The following is a 15377-nucleotide window of genomic DNA, read 5'->3' as shown; positions in this document are numbered from 1 at the left end:
CTGACACCCAAAACAACAAAAATGTACCTAAGAAACATTATGCTGAGTTAAAGAAGCCAGAAACAAAAGATTCCTTGTTGCATGATTCCATTTACACTAAATGTCTAGAAAAGGCAAAACTAGAGAGAAGGAAAGTGGATCGGTAGTTTCTTGGGGCTGAGGGTGGGAGTGACGGAAAGCTGGCACAAGGGAGCTTTTTGGGGTGATGGAAACGTTCTAAACTGGATTGTCCTGATGGCTGCGCACTCTGTAAATTTATTAAAACTCATCAAACTGTGCACTTCCAACGGATGACTCTTATGGTATGTAAATTATACCTCAGTAAAGCTGGTTTTTCTAAAAAGCCACAGCAAGGTGCAAGCCTGGAAAAGGCCGTGGGAGACTCTGAGGGGCAAGGCTGGCTACGGAGAGGCAGAGTGCCCTGGACTCAGACCCCTAGAACACAGACTGACTTGAGCCCCAGGAAGCCCTTTGATCATGCCCTGATCCCTAGATTCCCCCAGGGCCCCAGGCCGTAGACAGCTCAGAGGCCTCTTACCAGACTCGTGGACAGCACCATCATTCAGTCCGCTGTGCCAGGGTCGTGCTGGCCTCATGTGCTGCTCCCGTCCCCACCCTGCCACCTTCACCACCAGTGCTGTGTGGCCAGGATCCCACCCCCCGGAGCCCTGAAGGAAGTGTGGTGGGCCCCTGGACAAGTCATTTCACCTCCCTAGACCTCAGTTTCCTCATCTGCCGATATGGTACCGTCACCTGCCTCTCTCAGGGGCAAGGGGTGGGGAGGTAGGCTATATTAGGGGAGTGGGTGCGATGGTGCCTGAAGAACTGTCAGGTCACGGAGTAAATGTGGCGGGAAATTAAACCACTGAGCCCCAGGGCATCCTGGGAAATGCGAGAGAGACTTCTAAGCCCAGGACCTGCCCAAACTCTATGTTCCCAAACCCCCTGTGCACAGATGTCTCCGTGAGGGAGGAAAACCCCGGAGATGCCCACCCGACCTCTATCTCATTCAGGGTCCCTTCTAGCACAGCCTAGAGGTTGGTGGCCCAGATTGGGCTTGGACTCCTCTAGCACCGGGGGCTGGAGGCTCACTCCTTGTCTAGGCCTCCCTTGCCTCTCTGAACAACTCCAAATGTTCAAAAAGCACTTCCTACCCTAGAGGGAGGAACCACATCTCTTGTGACCTCCTCCAGCAACTTGGGGCCAGAGCACTGGGGTTTATCTGACTCCTCAGCCCCCAGAAATGGTCTGAAAATTCAGATTCTACGTTTGGGGTGATGCTCTAGCATGTGTATTTTGAAAAAAATCCCCCAGATATATGCAATGCACACACACACAAGCTGAGAAGCACTTTCTAGGACAATGGGTCCCATAGTGTGGTCCACGGACCCACAGCATCAGCATCACTGGGAACTTGTTAGAAATGCAAATAATGGCCCCACCCCAGACCCGCTGAATGGAAACTGTCTCTTGGGACCCACAGGCTCTGTTTTAACCAGCCCTCCAGGTTAAAACATGCAAAAATTTGAGAACCAATATTGTCCTAGAAAGCCTGACTTGAAAAACGGATTTAACCTGAGCACAGCAGGGAGGATCCTGAGTGTCACCCAGTGAGCCTCTCAGTTCCCCTCAGCAGCTCTTAGTTTGAAAGCTACCAGTCATGATGCTTTGGGGGGCCATTTTAGTTTCCCGGCAAGGAAAAAAAAACCATTTGATTTAAAGCAAAACCAGACCTGAAGCTTTCCCTCTGTAAGAGAGGTGATGGCAGCCCATCAGTCCCAGGCTGACAAGCACGGTGACAAAACATCAAAGCGGGCAGGCAGCCTGCGTGTTTGCCCTTACACCTGTCAGGGCCTGTCTGGCAGGCCAGCGGTGCCCAGGGCCAGGCCGCCAAGGCGGCAGAGGATGGCGGGGGGCCATTGTTCCCATCCAGCCTCCAGCAGCCCCGAGTAATGACACCGGGGTCTGACAGCCTCAGAGGAAGCTTTTTGTCTCACAGCCGTGGCCAGTGCCCATAATTGATATGGATTGCGGGGCTACCACCCTCACCCTGGCTGGCAATTAGCGCTCGAGCTGCCGGCTGTCAAGAACTCCTGACGCTTGGGGGGAGTGAAGACTTGTCAGGTTGCTGGGCCCACGTGGCTCATCATGTCAGGGGCATGGGTCCCCCACCCTCAGACCCCTTTGATCGTAGTGGGGTGGAGAGAGCAGGTAAGCTGGCTTGTCTCTCCCACTCTCTTTTCAGAAAGGTGAGCCAAGGCCACTGGTGACAGCTCTCACACCCTTTTCCATCTGGAGTCTCTGAGTCCTGCACGGGGTGACCAGTGGGGAGGGCTCTAGCAGAGCTCAGGTTGAGCCAGAGGGAGGAGTGGGCATGAAGGTCAGGTGGCCGGGCAGGTTGTGGCCTTGGGCACCTCCCAGCCTGTGGGTGTGGGGCTCGTCATTTCCATGCGGCCTTTGACAAGTCCTTTGTCAGAAAACTGAGGAGATGGACCAGATCACAAGTATTCGAACTGCTGGTCGCAACCATTAGTGGATCATAAAAGTAATTTAATGGATTGAGACAACATTTTACAAACTTAGAATGGAATATGGAATGGAATGGAATAGAATGAATGAAATGAATAGAATAGAATAGAATCCCACACATTCATTAAGCCTAAGTATTGTTGCCTAAAATTTTGTTCCAATTATGTATGTATAACACAGATGTGTGTCTGGGGTGCGACGTAAAAAGTTTTTCTTATTTTGGGTAAATAAAGTTTGAAAGCTGTCACTCTGGATGACCCCTACATTCTAGAATAGGGGTTGAACACGCCATCCGACCCAGAGTATATGGAGCCTCAGTTTATAGGAAAAGAGCCTGGAGGAGGGGAGGAAAGGAGGAGGCCCAGAGCTTGGCTTCAGGGAGCCTCCAGTCTCATTGGCATGAAAGGCAAATGGACGAGAGAAGAGACCACATGGGCCCCAAAGCGCCAAGCAGGGTCTCATTCACTTGCTGTGGTTCCCACTGCCCACCCTTGCCCAGTGTCTGGCACAGAAGCACCCCCTGAACACTCCTATAGGTGTTTTCCTAACTGGACTGATGTGGAGGGAGGAGTAGCCTTCATTGGCTGTTTCCTGTGTACCGGGCTCCCTGCTGCTTGGTCCCGAGCCCATCCAGCCCGAACGAGTGACGTGGGAACTCTCGAATTTCAAGAACATGCACAAATGAAGTCCGCAGCTGTAAGGTACATGATGTAGGTCATGTGCACACAACCTGACAGTGCACTCCAGCACGACCACATCCTTCCACCCACACGCAGCACCTCGAAGCCAGCCCTGTGCTGTAAGAAGTGCAGGAATCTTTACCAGCTGGGGTTGTGTTCAAATGAACATTCATTGGCCAGCCCCTTGCACTTTACAGTTTATAAAGCTCTGGCTCGTGCACCAGCTCATGCGTTCCTCCCTATGAGATCAGCATCTCCATCCCCAGTTTACTCAGAGAAGTGCAGCAGCCTGCCCAGGGTCACACAGCCACCAAGCAGTCAAGCTGAGAGGCCACTCAGCCTGACCTGGGCCCACAGGTCTGTAACCCCCCTTCCCCTCCCCGCCGTCCGCCAGGCCTCCGCTGCCTGGTCAGTGTGCGATGTGAGAGCCCTGCCCTCCCTCCCCTTTCAGACAAGCACAGCTATTTTGAAAAATCCCTGTTGAGCTAAGTCAGGTTCAACGGGATCCAATAAAGGCTTTATATTTTTCTCTTTGCTATTAAATCATATTTCCTTTAAAAGGCTAAAGCCCCACAAATCACCACTAAAGCAGCCTGCCCCATGCTGACTAGGCCTGTATCTACCAGCCTCCACCCACTGGAATATGCAGATGGCCTCCCCCGCCCTCCCCTCCCCCATTACACACAGGGAGGAAACATTGGAGCTTATGCTATTATATTGTATCTGTCTTAAAAGCCAGCCCCTCTTTGCAGACACAGACACTCCCCAGCTCATTTAAAACATTTATCAGTTTTATTCCTTTAATGATTCAAACTTGTGCTGCGATGAGCTACTCAGAACGGAGGACTTTATGGATTTAACAGTTTTATTAATTTAAGAGGTTTCCACTGAGTGCCAGAATGGCTCAGTGTGACAAAGAAGGTATCATAAATGAATTGATTTGTCACGTATCAGAATGTGATCCAGCGGTGATTTCATTATTGAAGTTATTTTCCTCCAATTATCTGCAAACTTAAAATGCTAAAGAGCAGCCCCCTCACCCCCACCCCCCGCAGCAGCCAGGCTGGATCATCTGAGCAGGAAATAAATGCAAATCGATGGCCCAAGTTTGCCACCACGTGTGGAGGCCACCCATGCCTCCCTCCTCCCCTCGGCCCTGCCGCCCCGAGAAAACAAAGCCTCGGGATGTAGGGTGTCTCTGCGAGGCCTGGGGGCGGAGGTCATCTGCAAGCCCACTTGCTGTGTCCAGGAGACCAGGTCTCGTCCTCAGCGGGTCCCAGGCCTGGAGGAGCCTTAGCATCTGTTCCTGAGTGCAGTGGGCAGACAGGCCAGGAGAAAGGCATCTGGCCACAGCCTCTCCTGGCTGTCCAGGCCTTTGGACTTGGGTCCGGTGCACACAGAATGAGCACTGGACAAGGAGCCTGGCCAGATGGGGTTCTAGTCCTGTCTCTGCCCACACCCCATGCCACGGCCTAGGCAGCTCCAGGATCTAATGAACTCTCCACTGTGTCCTGAAAGTGGCTACGGACTGTCACGTCGGGGCTGCCATATGTTCTTTCTTCTCAGCCTGGAAGACACCTGCCCTGCCCCACCCCCTCCCTCCTCCTCCCCTGCCTCGGCGCAGCTGCTCTCCATCTTCTCCCGCACCCTCAAGCCCAGGCCACGCGCCCATGGGGCCCTGAGCTCCCAGCTCTGAGCCCTTCCCCAGCAGCCTTATTCTGGCCCACTGAGTCCTCTGTCCACACCCTGCCCCCGAGACTTCTCCTCCCAGGACTCAGTTACCTCATCTCCTTGAGGGCCTGAGGGCTAGGTAAGTTCCCAGCCAGGACTTACTGACTCCAGCAGGTCCCCAAGACCCTCACTCGCTGCTGAATTGATTTTGTTTGTTTATTCTGCAAACAGCCACCATGTGTCAGGCATCCTTCAGGGGCTGGGAAGAGAAAGTAATGAATCAAATGGCCCCTCATCCAGGCAGGGAGATAGGACATGGGGCCCAGAGCCGAAAGCGATGAGTGCCCTCACTGGACCTCTAAGCTCTGCAGAAATTCAGACGGCAGGCAGCAGGGGAGCTCTGAGTCACCAGGCTCAGCCTCCCACCGGGTTTGCTCCTCCAGCCTCCATCTCTCCCTGATCAATAGGGGCCGCCTGGTCTTGCCATGGGGCCCAGATGGGAAGGGAACAGTCGGGCCCCAGGTGACAGAGTGAGGGGCAAGGGGGAGGACCACGGCAGTACCCTCACAGGCACGCTGGCTCCCACCTACTTCCCTGGCTAAGCAGACTCGAGCCTATGTCAACGCACTCAGTTTTAAGGGGAAGGAAAGGGCCAAGAACCGCTTTATGAGACACGCCTCCTAAGCTCCAGAAACGTATCTGGGCCCTTCTTGTTTCCTTCTGACGAGATTTTACCGGTGAAGGGAGGAAGGCCCAGAAAGATGAAGTGACCTGCCAACCCAGGCCGGGTCTGAAGGGGCGACTCCAAAGCTCTCCCAAGAGGCAGTATCCCTGCCCCTTCACAGTGCCCACTTAGCTCACAGGCCCTTCTGCCTCTGCCCAGAGAAGCACCCAGAGGCTGAAGGAGAAGCAGAGAGAGAGGAATGGGGTGTTCAGGTCCACCTGGGGGGCACAGCGGCTCTAGACCAGATCCAGCTCAGTCCCTCGCTCACTGCGCACAGCTCAGCAGCTGGCCACCCTCCCTTCATCTGTCCAATGGGCAGCGGCTGCCGCTGGGACTCTGAGGGTTCTTGCGCAAAGGAGGAGAAAGTCCTTGGTAGACTGTAACGTGCTGTGCCCACGAGGGCCAGGGCGACTGTGGGGGCCAACAGCCCAGGGTGGCCAGAAAGAGCTCTTGCTCCATGTCACCAAAGGGCACCCTGGGAGTGCACTTGCCCCCCACCCAACCCCAGGCGAGTCATAGACTTCAGGCCTTTCTGAGTCCTTATAAGGGTGGAGGTGACTCCTCACATCTGCTGGCTTATCAGGAAAGCTGGCATCCAAGAGGAAATCAGAGAGGGGCAGGCTGGGGGACAGGGGGTGCCTCAAAGGGCACTACATGGGCATTCCAGAAGCATCACCGGCCAAGCCAACAGCCCCAAGGGAGGAGAGCAGAGACCCTAGAGCAGGTCTGATTGCCCCAGCCTGGGGGAACAGAGGCCCCCAGAGTGGGCCGGGGGACCCCAGAGCTAGCTGAGGGCCTGCTAGCCCTACACGAGCCCTACAGAGAGGGCCTGAACAGAACTACCACATTTCCTGGGAAGCAGCTGGAGGTCTCCTGTCTAAAGTCTCCCAGGAATGGGAGTCCGGGCCCAGAGAGATCCAGAATCCTGGGATCCCAAGGCTGAGTCCATCCACCACCTCCCATATAAGAGCCCCTCCAGAGAGACCGGCTGCCCAGGCTAGCTCTGGGGGCCTCTGTTCCCCAAGGCTGGGGCACCTCACAAGCACTTCCCATAACGGGGAGCTCACCCCTGCACAGGCAGCCCGTCCGCTTTCCTCCAGCTCAGTTAAAAAGGTCTCTACACACATACATATGCGTGGAAACCCACTCACTCTTCACACACACACGCATACATGCACACATTCACGCCCAGACACACAGACACAGGTACACTCACAGGTGAGCTAGGTCTTTTTCATTTTGAAGTGTTTTTTTTTTTTTGCGGTACGCAGGCCTCTCACTGCCGCGGCCTCTCCCATTGCGGAGTACAGGCTCCGGACGCGCAGGCCCAGCGGCCATGGCTCACGGGCCCAGCCACTCCGTGGCACATGGGATCCTCCCAGACCGGGTCACGAACCCGCGCCCCCCGCATCGGCAGGCGGACTCTCAACCACTGCGCCACCAGGGAAGCCCCATTTTGAAGTTTTTTAATGCACAAAACGAACATCCCAGAAACAGAACAGACGTTGACTTATTAACGATGAAGCACTGTTTAAAGAAGCCCCCTCCCAACTTGGTAAATAGGAATATAGTATAAATAGACATGAAAGAAGGTGAACATTTTAGGATTAAATGCAAACGCTAACACACTCTTCTATGCCACACTCCTGCACAATGTGCACACCAGTCAGGCCCCAGTGTGCACCCGGGTCAGACCACCCATGCAGACCCTCCCTCTGCCTGCCCACCCCTGTTCTAGGATGCTCGAGACTCCATCAGGCCGTGGGCAGTGCCTGACGGATGAGCTGACGCAGCTGAAACATGGGGGAAATGACCTGACTCAAGGTGAAGTGTGATTTCTCCCTTCTAGCTCAAGTACTTCATTACCTCTCTGACCTCCGATGGCTAATAAAGGTGTCTAATTCGTGTGGCACTAAAATAGCATCTTAATGTGCACCACGACTATCTCCTAAAATTAAAGCTATGACAAGTAATGAGGGTCTCCATTAGCTAATATCTGCATGTGGAAATTCTCATTTTCCCAGAGTGGGCTAATGTCTCCGAACGCCCTGCTTTGGGGAGCTTACCTTTCCAGGCTCTAGACACAGAGCAGATTGGAAGGCACTAGACCTTGTCACCAGGCTACCACAGACAAACAACTGCCAACCAGTCGCTCAGGGTAACAGCTTTGACTGAGGACCACCAGTGACTCTGCCCCAGGCATGGAAGGACAGGCAGAAGGGCCCAAGTGTCCCTGAGCTAACCCACGCGAGGGTGTACAAATGTCTCCACTGTGGAACCCATGTTGGGTATCATGGATATCCCCAGGAGGCTGTAACTCACTCAGCCCAGGGGAAGTCCATGAAGACTTCTCAGAAGAGGTGGTAATTCACCATCATCCTAGTTCCATTTGGTGTTTGCATGAATAAGATTGGTAAATTGCATGGGGATGTGATGTGGGCCTCCATCGTTGCATTCTCTGATAGTGGTATTAATTTCTGGGATTCCTCCCAAGATTGATTATTGCATCTGATTTAAGATTTGGGGCACAATATCACTAATTATTAGAGAAATGCAAATCAAAACTACAGTAAAGTATCACCTCACACCAGTCAGAATGGTCGTCCTCAAAAAGTCTACACATAATAAATGCTGGAGAGGGTGTGGAGAAAAGGGAGCCCTCCTACACTGTTGGTGGGAATGTAAATGGGTACAGCCACTATGGAGAACAGTATGGAGGCTCGTTAAAAAACTAAAAGTAGAACTACCATATGATCCTGCAATCCCACTCCTGGGCATATATCCAGAGAAAACCATATTTCAAAAAGATACATGCACCCCAATGTTCACTGCAGCACTATTTACAATATCCAGGACATGGAAGCAACCTAAATGTCCATCAACAGAGGAATGGCTAAAGAAGATACGGTACATATATACCACGGAATATTACTCAGCCATGAAAAAGAACAAAACAATGCCATTTGCAGCAGCATGGATGGACCCGGAGATTGTCATACTGAGTGAAGTGAGTCACACAGAGAAAGACAACTATCATGTGATAGTGCTCATATGTGGAATCTAAAAAAAGGCTACAAATGAACTTATCTACAAAACAAAAGTAGAATTACAGATGTAGAAAATAAACTTATGGTTACCAGGGGATAAAGGGGGGGGGGAGAAATTGGAAGATTGGGATTGACACATACACACTACTATATATAAAATAGATAACTAATAAGGACCTACTGTGTAGCACAGGGAACGCTACTCAATACTCTGTAATGGCCTATATGGGAAAAGAATCCAAAGAAGGTGGATATATGTATATGTATAACAGATTCACTTCGCTGTACACCTGATACTAACACAACATTGTGAATCAACTATACTCCTATAAAAATTTTTTTTAAAGATACACGCATTCCAAAGTTCATAGCAGCACTATTTACAATCGCCAAAGCATAGAAACAACCTAAACGTCCATTGACAGATGAATGGATAAAGAAGATATAGTACATATGTACAATGGAATATGACTCGGCCATAAAAAAGAATGAAATAATGCCATTTGTAGCAACATGGATGGACCTAGAGATTATCATATTAAGTGAAGTAAGTCAGACCGAGAAAAACAAACATCACATGATCTCACTAATATGTGGAATCTAAAAAATGATACAAATGAACTTATTTGCAAAACAGATATAGACTCACAGACATAGAAAACAAACTTATGGTTACCAAAGGGGATAGCGGAGGCAGGGGGCACAGGCGGGGGGGAGATACATTAGGAGTTTGGGATTAACATATATACACTACAATATAGAAAATAGGTAAACAACAAGGACCTACTGTACAGGACAGGGAACTATACTCAGTATCTTGTAATAACCTATAATGGAAAAGAATCTGAAAAAGAATATGTGTGTGTGTGTGTGTGTGTGTTTGTATGTATAACTGAATCACTTTGCTATACGCTTGAAACTGACACAACATTGTGAATTAACTATACTTCAATTAAAAAATATATAGATTTGGGGCACAGCCAAGCCCTCCAGGCCAGAGTCCTTTCCTCGCCACTGTGCATAGACACATGGTACTTGTCACGTGCTGACTCTCACCGACTCCTACCAGAAACAGCAATGACTGAAAGACGCTAAACTAGCAAGAGCCATTCAGATGCCGTCCTTCCCCCTTCCCCCTGACCTCCACCCTGAACACTCTCCCATCCCACTTGCATCTTCCTCCTTCCTTCTTTCAGGGCTCAGCTCAGACGTCACCTCCTCCAGGAAGCCTTCCTTGGTTGAGGTGCTTCTGCTGTATGCTCCCAGAGCCCCCTGAACTGCCCGCATAGGAGTACCTTCCCCATGGGATTTTCTAGTCCGACTACTTATCTCTGACTACTTATCTGCCTGCCTATCAGACCATGAGATGTGTGAGGGCAAGACCAAGCCTTCTTCTCATCTCCCACACCCATGATGGTTGTACGTAGCTCACCAGATACCTGTGTAACCTTATCTCTATTATCCTATTAGATCCTCCAGCTGTCTTAGAAGGCAGAAAGATTATTATTGATACCCATTTCACACATGGGAAGACGGAGGTCCTCAAAAGGGGAAGCAGCTGCCCAGCATCACTATCAGTAGCAACTGACAGCTGGAGGGCTGGGACAGCGGCGTCTTCATCGATGTCAAGTCTGGTTCTTTCCTGGGGCTCTTGGCACCTCTTGAGTCGAGGACTGGGTTTGAGACAAATTGCTGTGTAGAGGGATCGATTCATCTCAAATTATTAATGGTACATTATCTGAACAAATGCTAAGCTTAGGTGCCCCAGCTTCCCAGGCATGGCATATCCCCTGCTCAGCTCTGCTTTGCAGATGGTGACCCCCCCCTCCCCCCGCCTCCAGCTGTGAACCCATCCTGGGATCTCTTTGGACACCTTGTGGAGAGAATCGCGGTTCCTTCTCCACCCTACGGGATGCTCTCTGGCTCCCCAAGGCCAGCCCTCCACCATCCATTTCGTCTTCTGTTCGTGTGTGGCAGTTTCAGTCAATACCTGCCCATTCCAAACACGCCTATCACCCACACACATGAGGTTCCCGTGCACGGGGGCTTCCGCTCTGGGGAGCTCCAGGGCTGCTTATCTGGGCTCAGCAAATCTAGCCCTGCATCCCCCTTCCTGTGTGGACGCCAACCCAGTGGCCAGCGGTATTTCCCAGAATGTCCACACTGCACGACCGGTGGCATAGCCCCACAGTTCTGCTTCCTCTCGGAAATCCAAAGGCACAGGGGACTGAGGGGGTGGGAGGGCGCCTCAAGGAAGGTCCTCGGCCACTGGTGTCCTGGAGCACCTCTCCTGTGTAGTCAATGGCATGGACTCTCAATCACCTTTAGCCCCCAGCCTAGTTGTCACTTCCTCCAGAAAGCCTCCTGTATTACCACCTCGGCCCTTGGTCAGAGGAGTCTTCTAGTTCAATGACACGGCTCAGCGTTTGTGTCCAGAGCGGCCAGGTACTAAAAGCTCCAGTAGACAAGCTCAGGGATTCGGACTTGCTCTTGAGGCCCATGGAAGCCACTGAGGAATTATAAGCACGGAAGGAAGATTAGCTCAGTTGTGCCTTAGGAAGACCCCTCAGTCTGAAAGGTAGAGAAGTAGTTCAAGGGAAGAAGTCCCTGGGTAGAGAGAAGCAGCCGGAGACGATGGCAGTGACCCAGCAGGCCAGAGGTGGCGCTGGCAGTAGGGCGGGGACAGTGGCATGGCAAGGAAGCAGGCAGAAGCAAGGGCGGTAGGAGGACGGACCTCCCAGTCGCTGAAGGTACTTGGGTGACAGGAAGAGGCCAGTGCGGTCTCCAGGATCTTGTCTGGGGGACTAGGATGGGGGTGGGGCACTACCAAGCTAGCACACCCAGGGTGAGGTGAGAATTCCCTGAGATGGCTCTGAAAACTGTATGTAAATTAAGCAGTGCTGGGACTTCCCTGGCAGTTCAGTGGTTAAGACTCCACACGTCCACTGCAGGGGGCACGGGTTCGATCTCTGGTCAGGGAACTAAGATCCCTCATGCGGAGTGGTGCGGCCTAAATAAATAAGCCATGCAGTCCTGCTCAAAAAGTGTCTTCTTGGCATTTTGTTAAAGATTTCCGCTGTGTGCAAAGTTGAGCCAGGGATTCCTCGGTCAGCTTCCAGAGCCCCTGTGTGCCCACGTCCTGATTCCTGCCTGGCCCTGAGTCCCGGCTTCTCTTGTCCTCCTTCAGGAAGGAGGACCGCCCCCCGCCCCCCATCTCTCAGGAACCTCCTCCTCCTGCCTTTCACCAGCCCCCAGTGGGTTCTGATCCTCAGACCCAGCAGTGGGTTCAGGTTCTTTCTCATTCAGGGGTCCTCTCAGCTACACAGTCAGCCTCCTGTGGGGAACACTACATCCATCTCCCCAACCCAGAGAGGAGAGGGCCTGGCTCGGGGCATGGGCCAGGACGGACACCCAGGCGTCTGGACAGCTGGCCCAAGACTCTCTTTGCAGCTGCATCCTTGTGGTGGGGTAACATGGTGGCTAAGAAGGGCGTTCAAACCCAGCTTTGTGACTAACCAACAGACGCTGTAAGTGATTTGCTTAACCTCTCTGTGCCTGTTCCCTCATTCTTGAGAGGGGATGTCAACAGTAGTAGCTCCCCCACTGCTGGGTCTGAGGATCAAATGAGTGGCTCTAGGAAACTGCTTAGCCTGGCCCCTGGCCTGTAGTAGGCGTTCAGGGAATTGCAACGATGATTGCTGTTAAAAATGTCTATGGTGCCCAGGGTCCCTCCCTGGCCTGGGTGAGGGGAAATGCCAGTAACAGTCCAGCCCATGCTCAAGGAGAGGGGAATGAGGCTGCACTTTTGAAGGCAGGAGTGTCAAAAAGTAATGGGCAGGACTTCCCTGGTGGCACAGTGGTTAAGAATCCATCTGCCCATGCAGGGGACACGGGTTTGAGCCCTGGTCCGGGAAGATCCCACATGCCGCGGAGCAACCGAGCCCCTGAGCCACAACTACTGAAGCCCGCACACCTAGAGCCCATGCTCTGCAACAAAAGAAGCCACTGCAGTGAGAAGCCCGCACACTGCAATGAAGAGTAGCCCCCCCTCACCGCAACTAGAGAAAACCCACGCGCAGCAACGAACACCCAAAGCAGCCAAAAAAAAAGTAATGAGTAAATTGTAAAGCCTCACATTTGGCACCTATATGTGATGAGATTCAACCTAATGGTCATTAGCCGTGGTGGCAGCTGGTCGAGGGCACAAGCTGGCCTCATCCAAAGTCCTTGCTCTTAAGCACTGCCTCGTGGTGCACCTAGGCCATGTGGCTGAAATCACACACCTTCTCTCTCCCAGGGCAGCAGCAGGAACCTCTGTTATTCCAACACCCCCAGGCTCAGACCTCGAGGGAACCAAATCTGCCGCCTCCAGGCCTGCTGTGCGCCCCCCCCCCCCCCCGCCGTCTGCTAGCTGAGTCCCCCACACTGAGAGGCAGCTTTGCCCACCCTGCTGCCCAGTGGAGAATGGCACGCTCCCCGTTCAAGGGTGCTCGCTGGCCCTTATCACGGGAGAGTGATGTCTGCAGCGCTGAGCCACAGATCCTGCTTGCCTGGTCAGCACTGCGGAGGGCAGGGAGGCAGCAAGAGACAGACGCTGCGCTTGACAAACACCACGTGGCCGGGCAGGCAGGCAGGAGCAGAATGAAATCAGAAGGGAAGGAGGTGAACCTGGCGTCCTGACCAGGTGCTGGTGGACACACCGGGCTTCCGCAGGGGGGATCTAAGATGGAGAAAATCGGTGACCTTGGTCATAAAGGGGATTGATTGGCCCGGGACCCATTGTGCCTGCCGAGGTGTGGCCTTGACTGGCCCTGCTTCCTGGAGGAAGGGTGCCCTCAGAGACTTCAATTCACCAAGGTTCAATTAGCTAATAAGCTGTGCTTGGGCGGGACGAGGCTGATGGAGGTTTTCCAACTATGAACACCAGAAGAGATGGCTTCAGGGACCCGAAAGGGCCTGACCGTGACCCTTGTCCATGGGAGGAAGAGGGAACTAAGGAAGACAACGGCTTGGCTTTGGACTCAGATGGAGCTGAGTTTAAACAACCTTCTTGGGCAAGTCCCTTCCCCTCACCAAGGCTGCTTACCCATCTGTCAAACAGGAGTGACAATCCCATTTATGGGGAGCCAGCTACGCACCAGGCACTTTGCTACCAATCTCATGGGCGTGAACTCATATAATCAGAACCAGAATCCTAGGAGATAGCTACTACTATTAATATTAGCATTTACAGATGAGGAAACTCAGGCCCAGAGAATGAAATGACTTTTCACAGGTCCCACTCTGAGTTGCACACCAGGAATCAAACGCAGGCAGCCAGCTTGTACCTAAACCCTCGGCCGTGCCCCTTTTCTTCCTCTTGTCACGAAATATACCAACAACAGCAAACTAGCAGCACGGTCTATGGGCTGAAACAGTAAGAAGAACTTTCCACGGATGAACTCCCTTTAATCCTCACACTAAACCTATGAAGTGGGAACCAATGTAACCTCCATTTACAGATGAGGAAGCTAAGAAACAGAGAAGGCGAGTTACTCACCCAAGTCACCAAGCTCATGGGCGACAGCAATGAGAGTTGAGCCCAGGTAGTCTGGCTCCAGGGTCCTGACCTTGACCTTATGCAAAAGCATGAAAGGGCCTCACCCAGTGTGTAGCACATGGCACAGAGCAGGCTCAGCGAAGGGCTTTTCTACCCTGGGGCAGCCCTTCTCCCTAAAAGGAAGACAGATGTAGTGAACGCTGGGGCAGGCCCCCCACATGCCCAATGCAAGCCAGGCTTCGGGAGGGTTTCGATATGCTCTTGGCAGACTCCGAGCTTCCACTGGAAAGGGCATGGGTTCAATTCCTGGTTGGGGAACAAAGATCCCACATGCCTGCGCAGCGTGGCCAATAAAAGAAGGAAAGAAAGAAAGAAATGCCTCTGGTTCAGGGAAGATGGAGGGAACACGGGGGTCAAGGGCCGCAGTGCGCGGGGGCTTCTTAGCAGAGGTGGGCTAGCAGGCAGGTGGGGCTGTGTCGGAGAAAGGGAGAGCACACTTCCAGTGAGCCCCTGGGCTTGAGTGAGAGCTAGAAGGTGAGCGGCTATCGGACAGTTGAGGCTAAGGTAGCAGACAGATGTCGGGAAGGACTGTCAGATCTCCAACTCCATAAAGTCCCACGATGCCTGGCCAGGGCTGTGGGTCACGGGAAGCAGCCAGCAGGTGGGCAGCTTGGGAGAGTGACAGGAAGAAGCAGGCAGCCTTACCCCAGCCTGACGCTCAGGCTCGGGCCGGCCCCTGCCGCTGCCAGGCCAGAAACGCTGGGCCTGACTCCTGAGGGGTCCCACCCTGCTCCCCGCAGCTTTGCTCCCATCCTCCAGCCCTCTGGGGCCCCACCCCTTCAATCATTACCCCAGATCATTGAACTGGAGGTCTGTAAGGCTGACACTCCCTCAGAGAGCATTTATCTGGAAAGTCATAAAATCACACCAGGCATGGTAATTAACGATTAGAGATGTTTATCCCTCAGCTGGCTCTGGCCTGTGGGAGTCTATAGTGGGGACAGAGGCGGGCTTCCCTCCGCAGCATGGAGGTGGGCGGCTGCCGCTGCCAGGTTCTTGCCATCAGAGATGTGCCAACAGAGGAGGTGAAGGCCAAGCCCTTCAGCCCCTCGCTGGGGGGCCCTGTTGGCGCACTGAGCCATCTTCCCAACAAAGCCGTCCAGAGCTGGCTCCTAACACCTGACCTC

The sequence above is a fragment of the Stenella coeruleoalba genome (genome assembly GCF_951394435.1).
Source record: "Stenella coeruleoalba genome assembly, chromosome: 16".
NCBI classification, from domain to species: domain Eukaryota; kingdom Metazoa; phylum Chordata; class Mammalia; order Artiodactyla; family Delphinidae; genus Stenella; species Stenella coeruleoalba.
The sequence above is the reverse complement of the archived record's forward strand: the minus strand, read 5'-3'. Positions refer to the sequence as shown.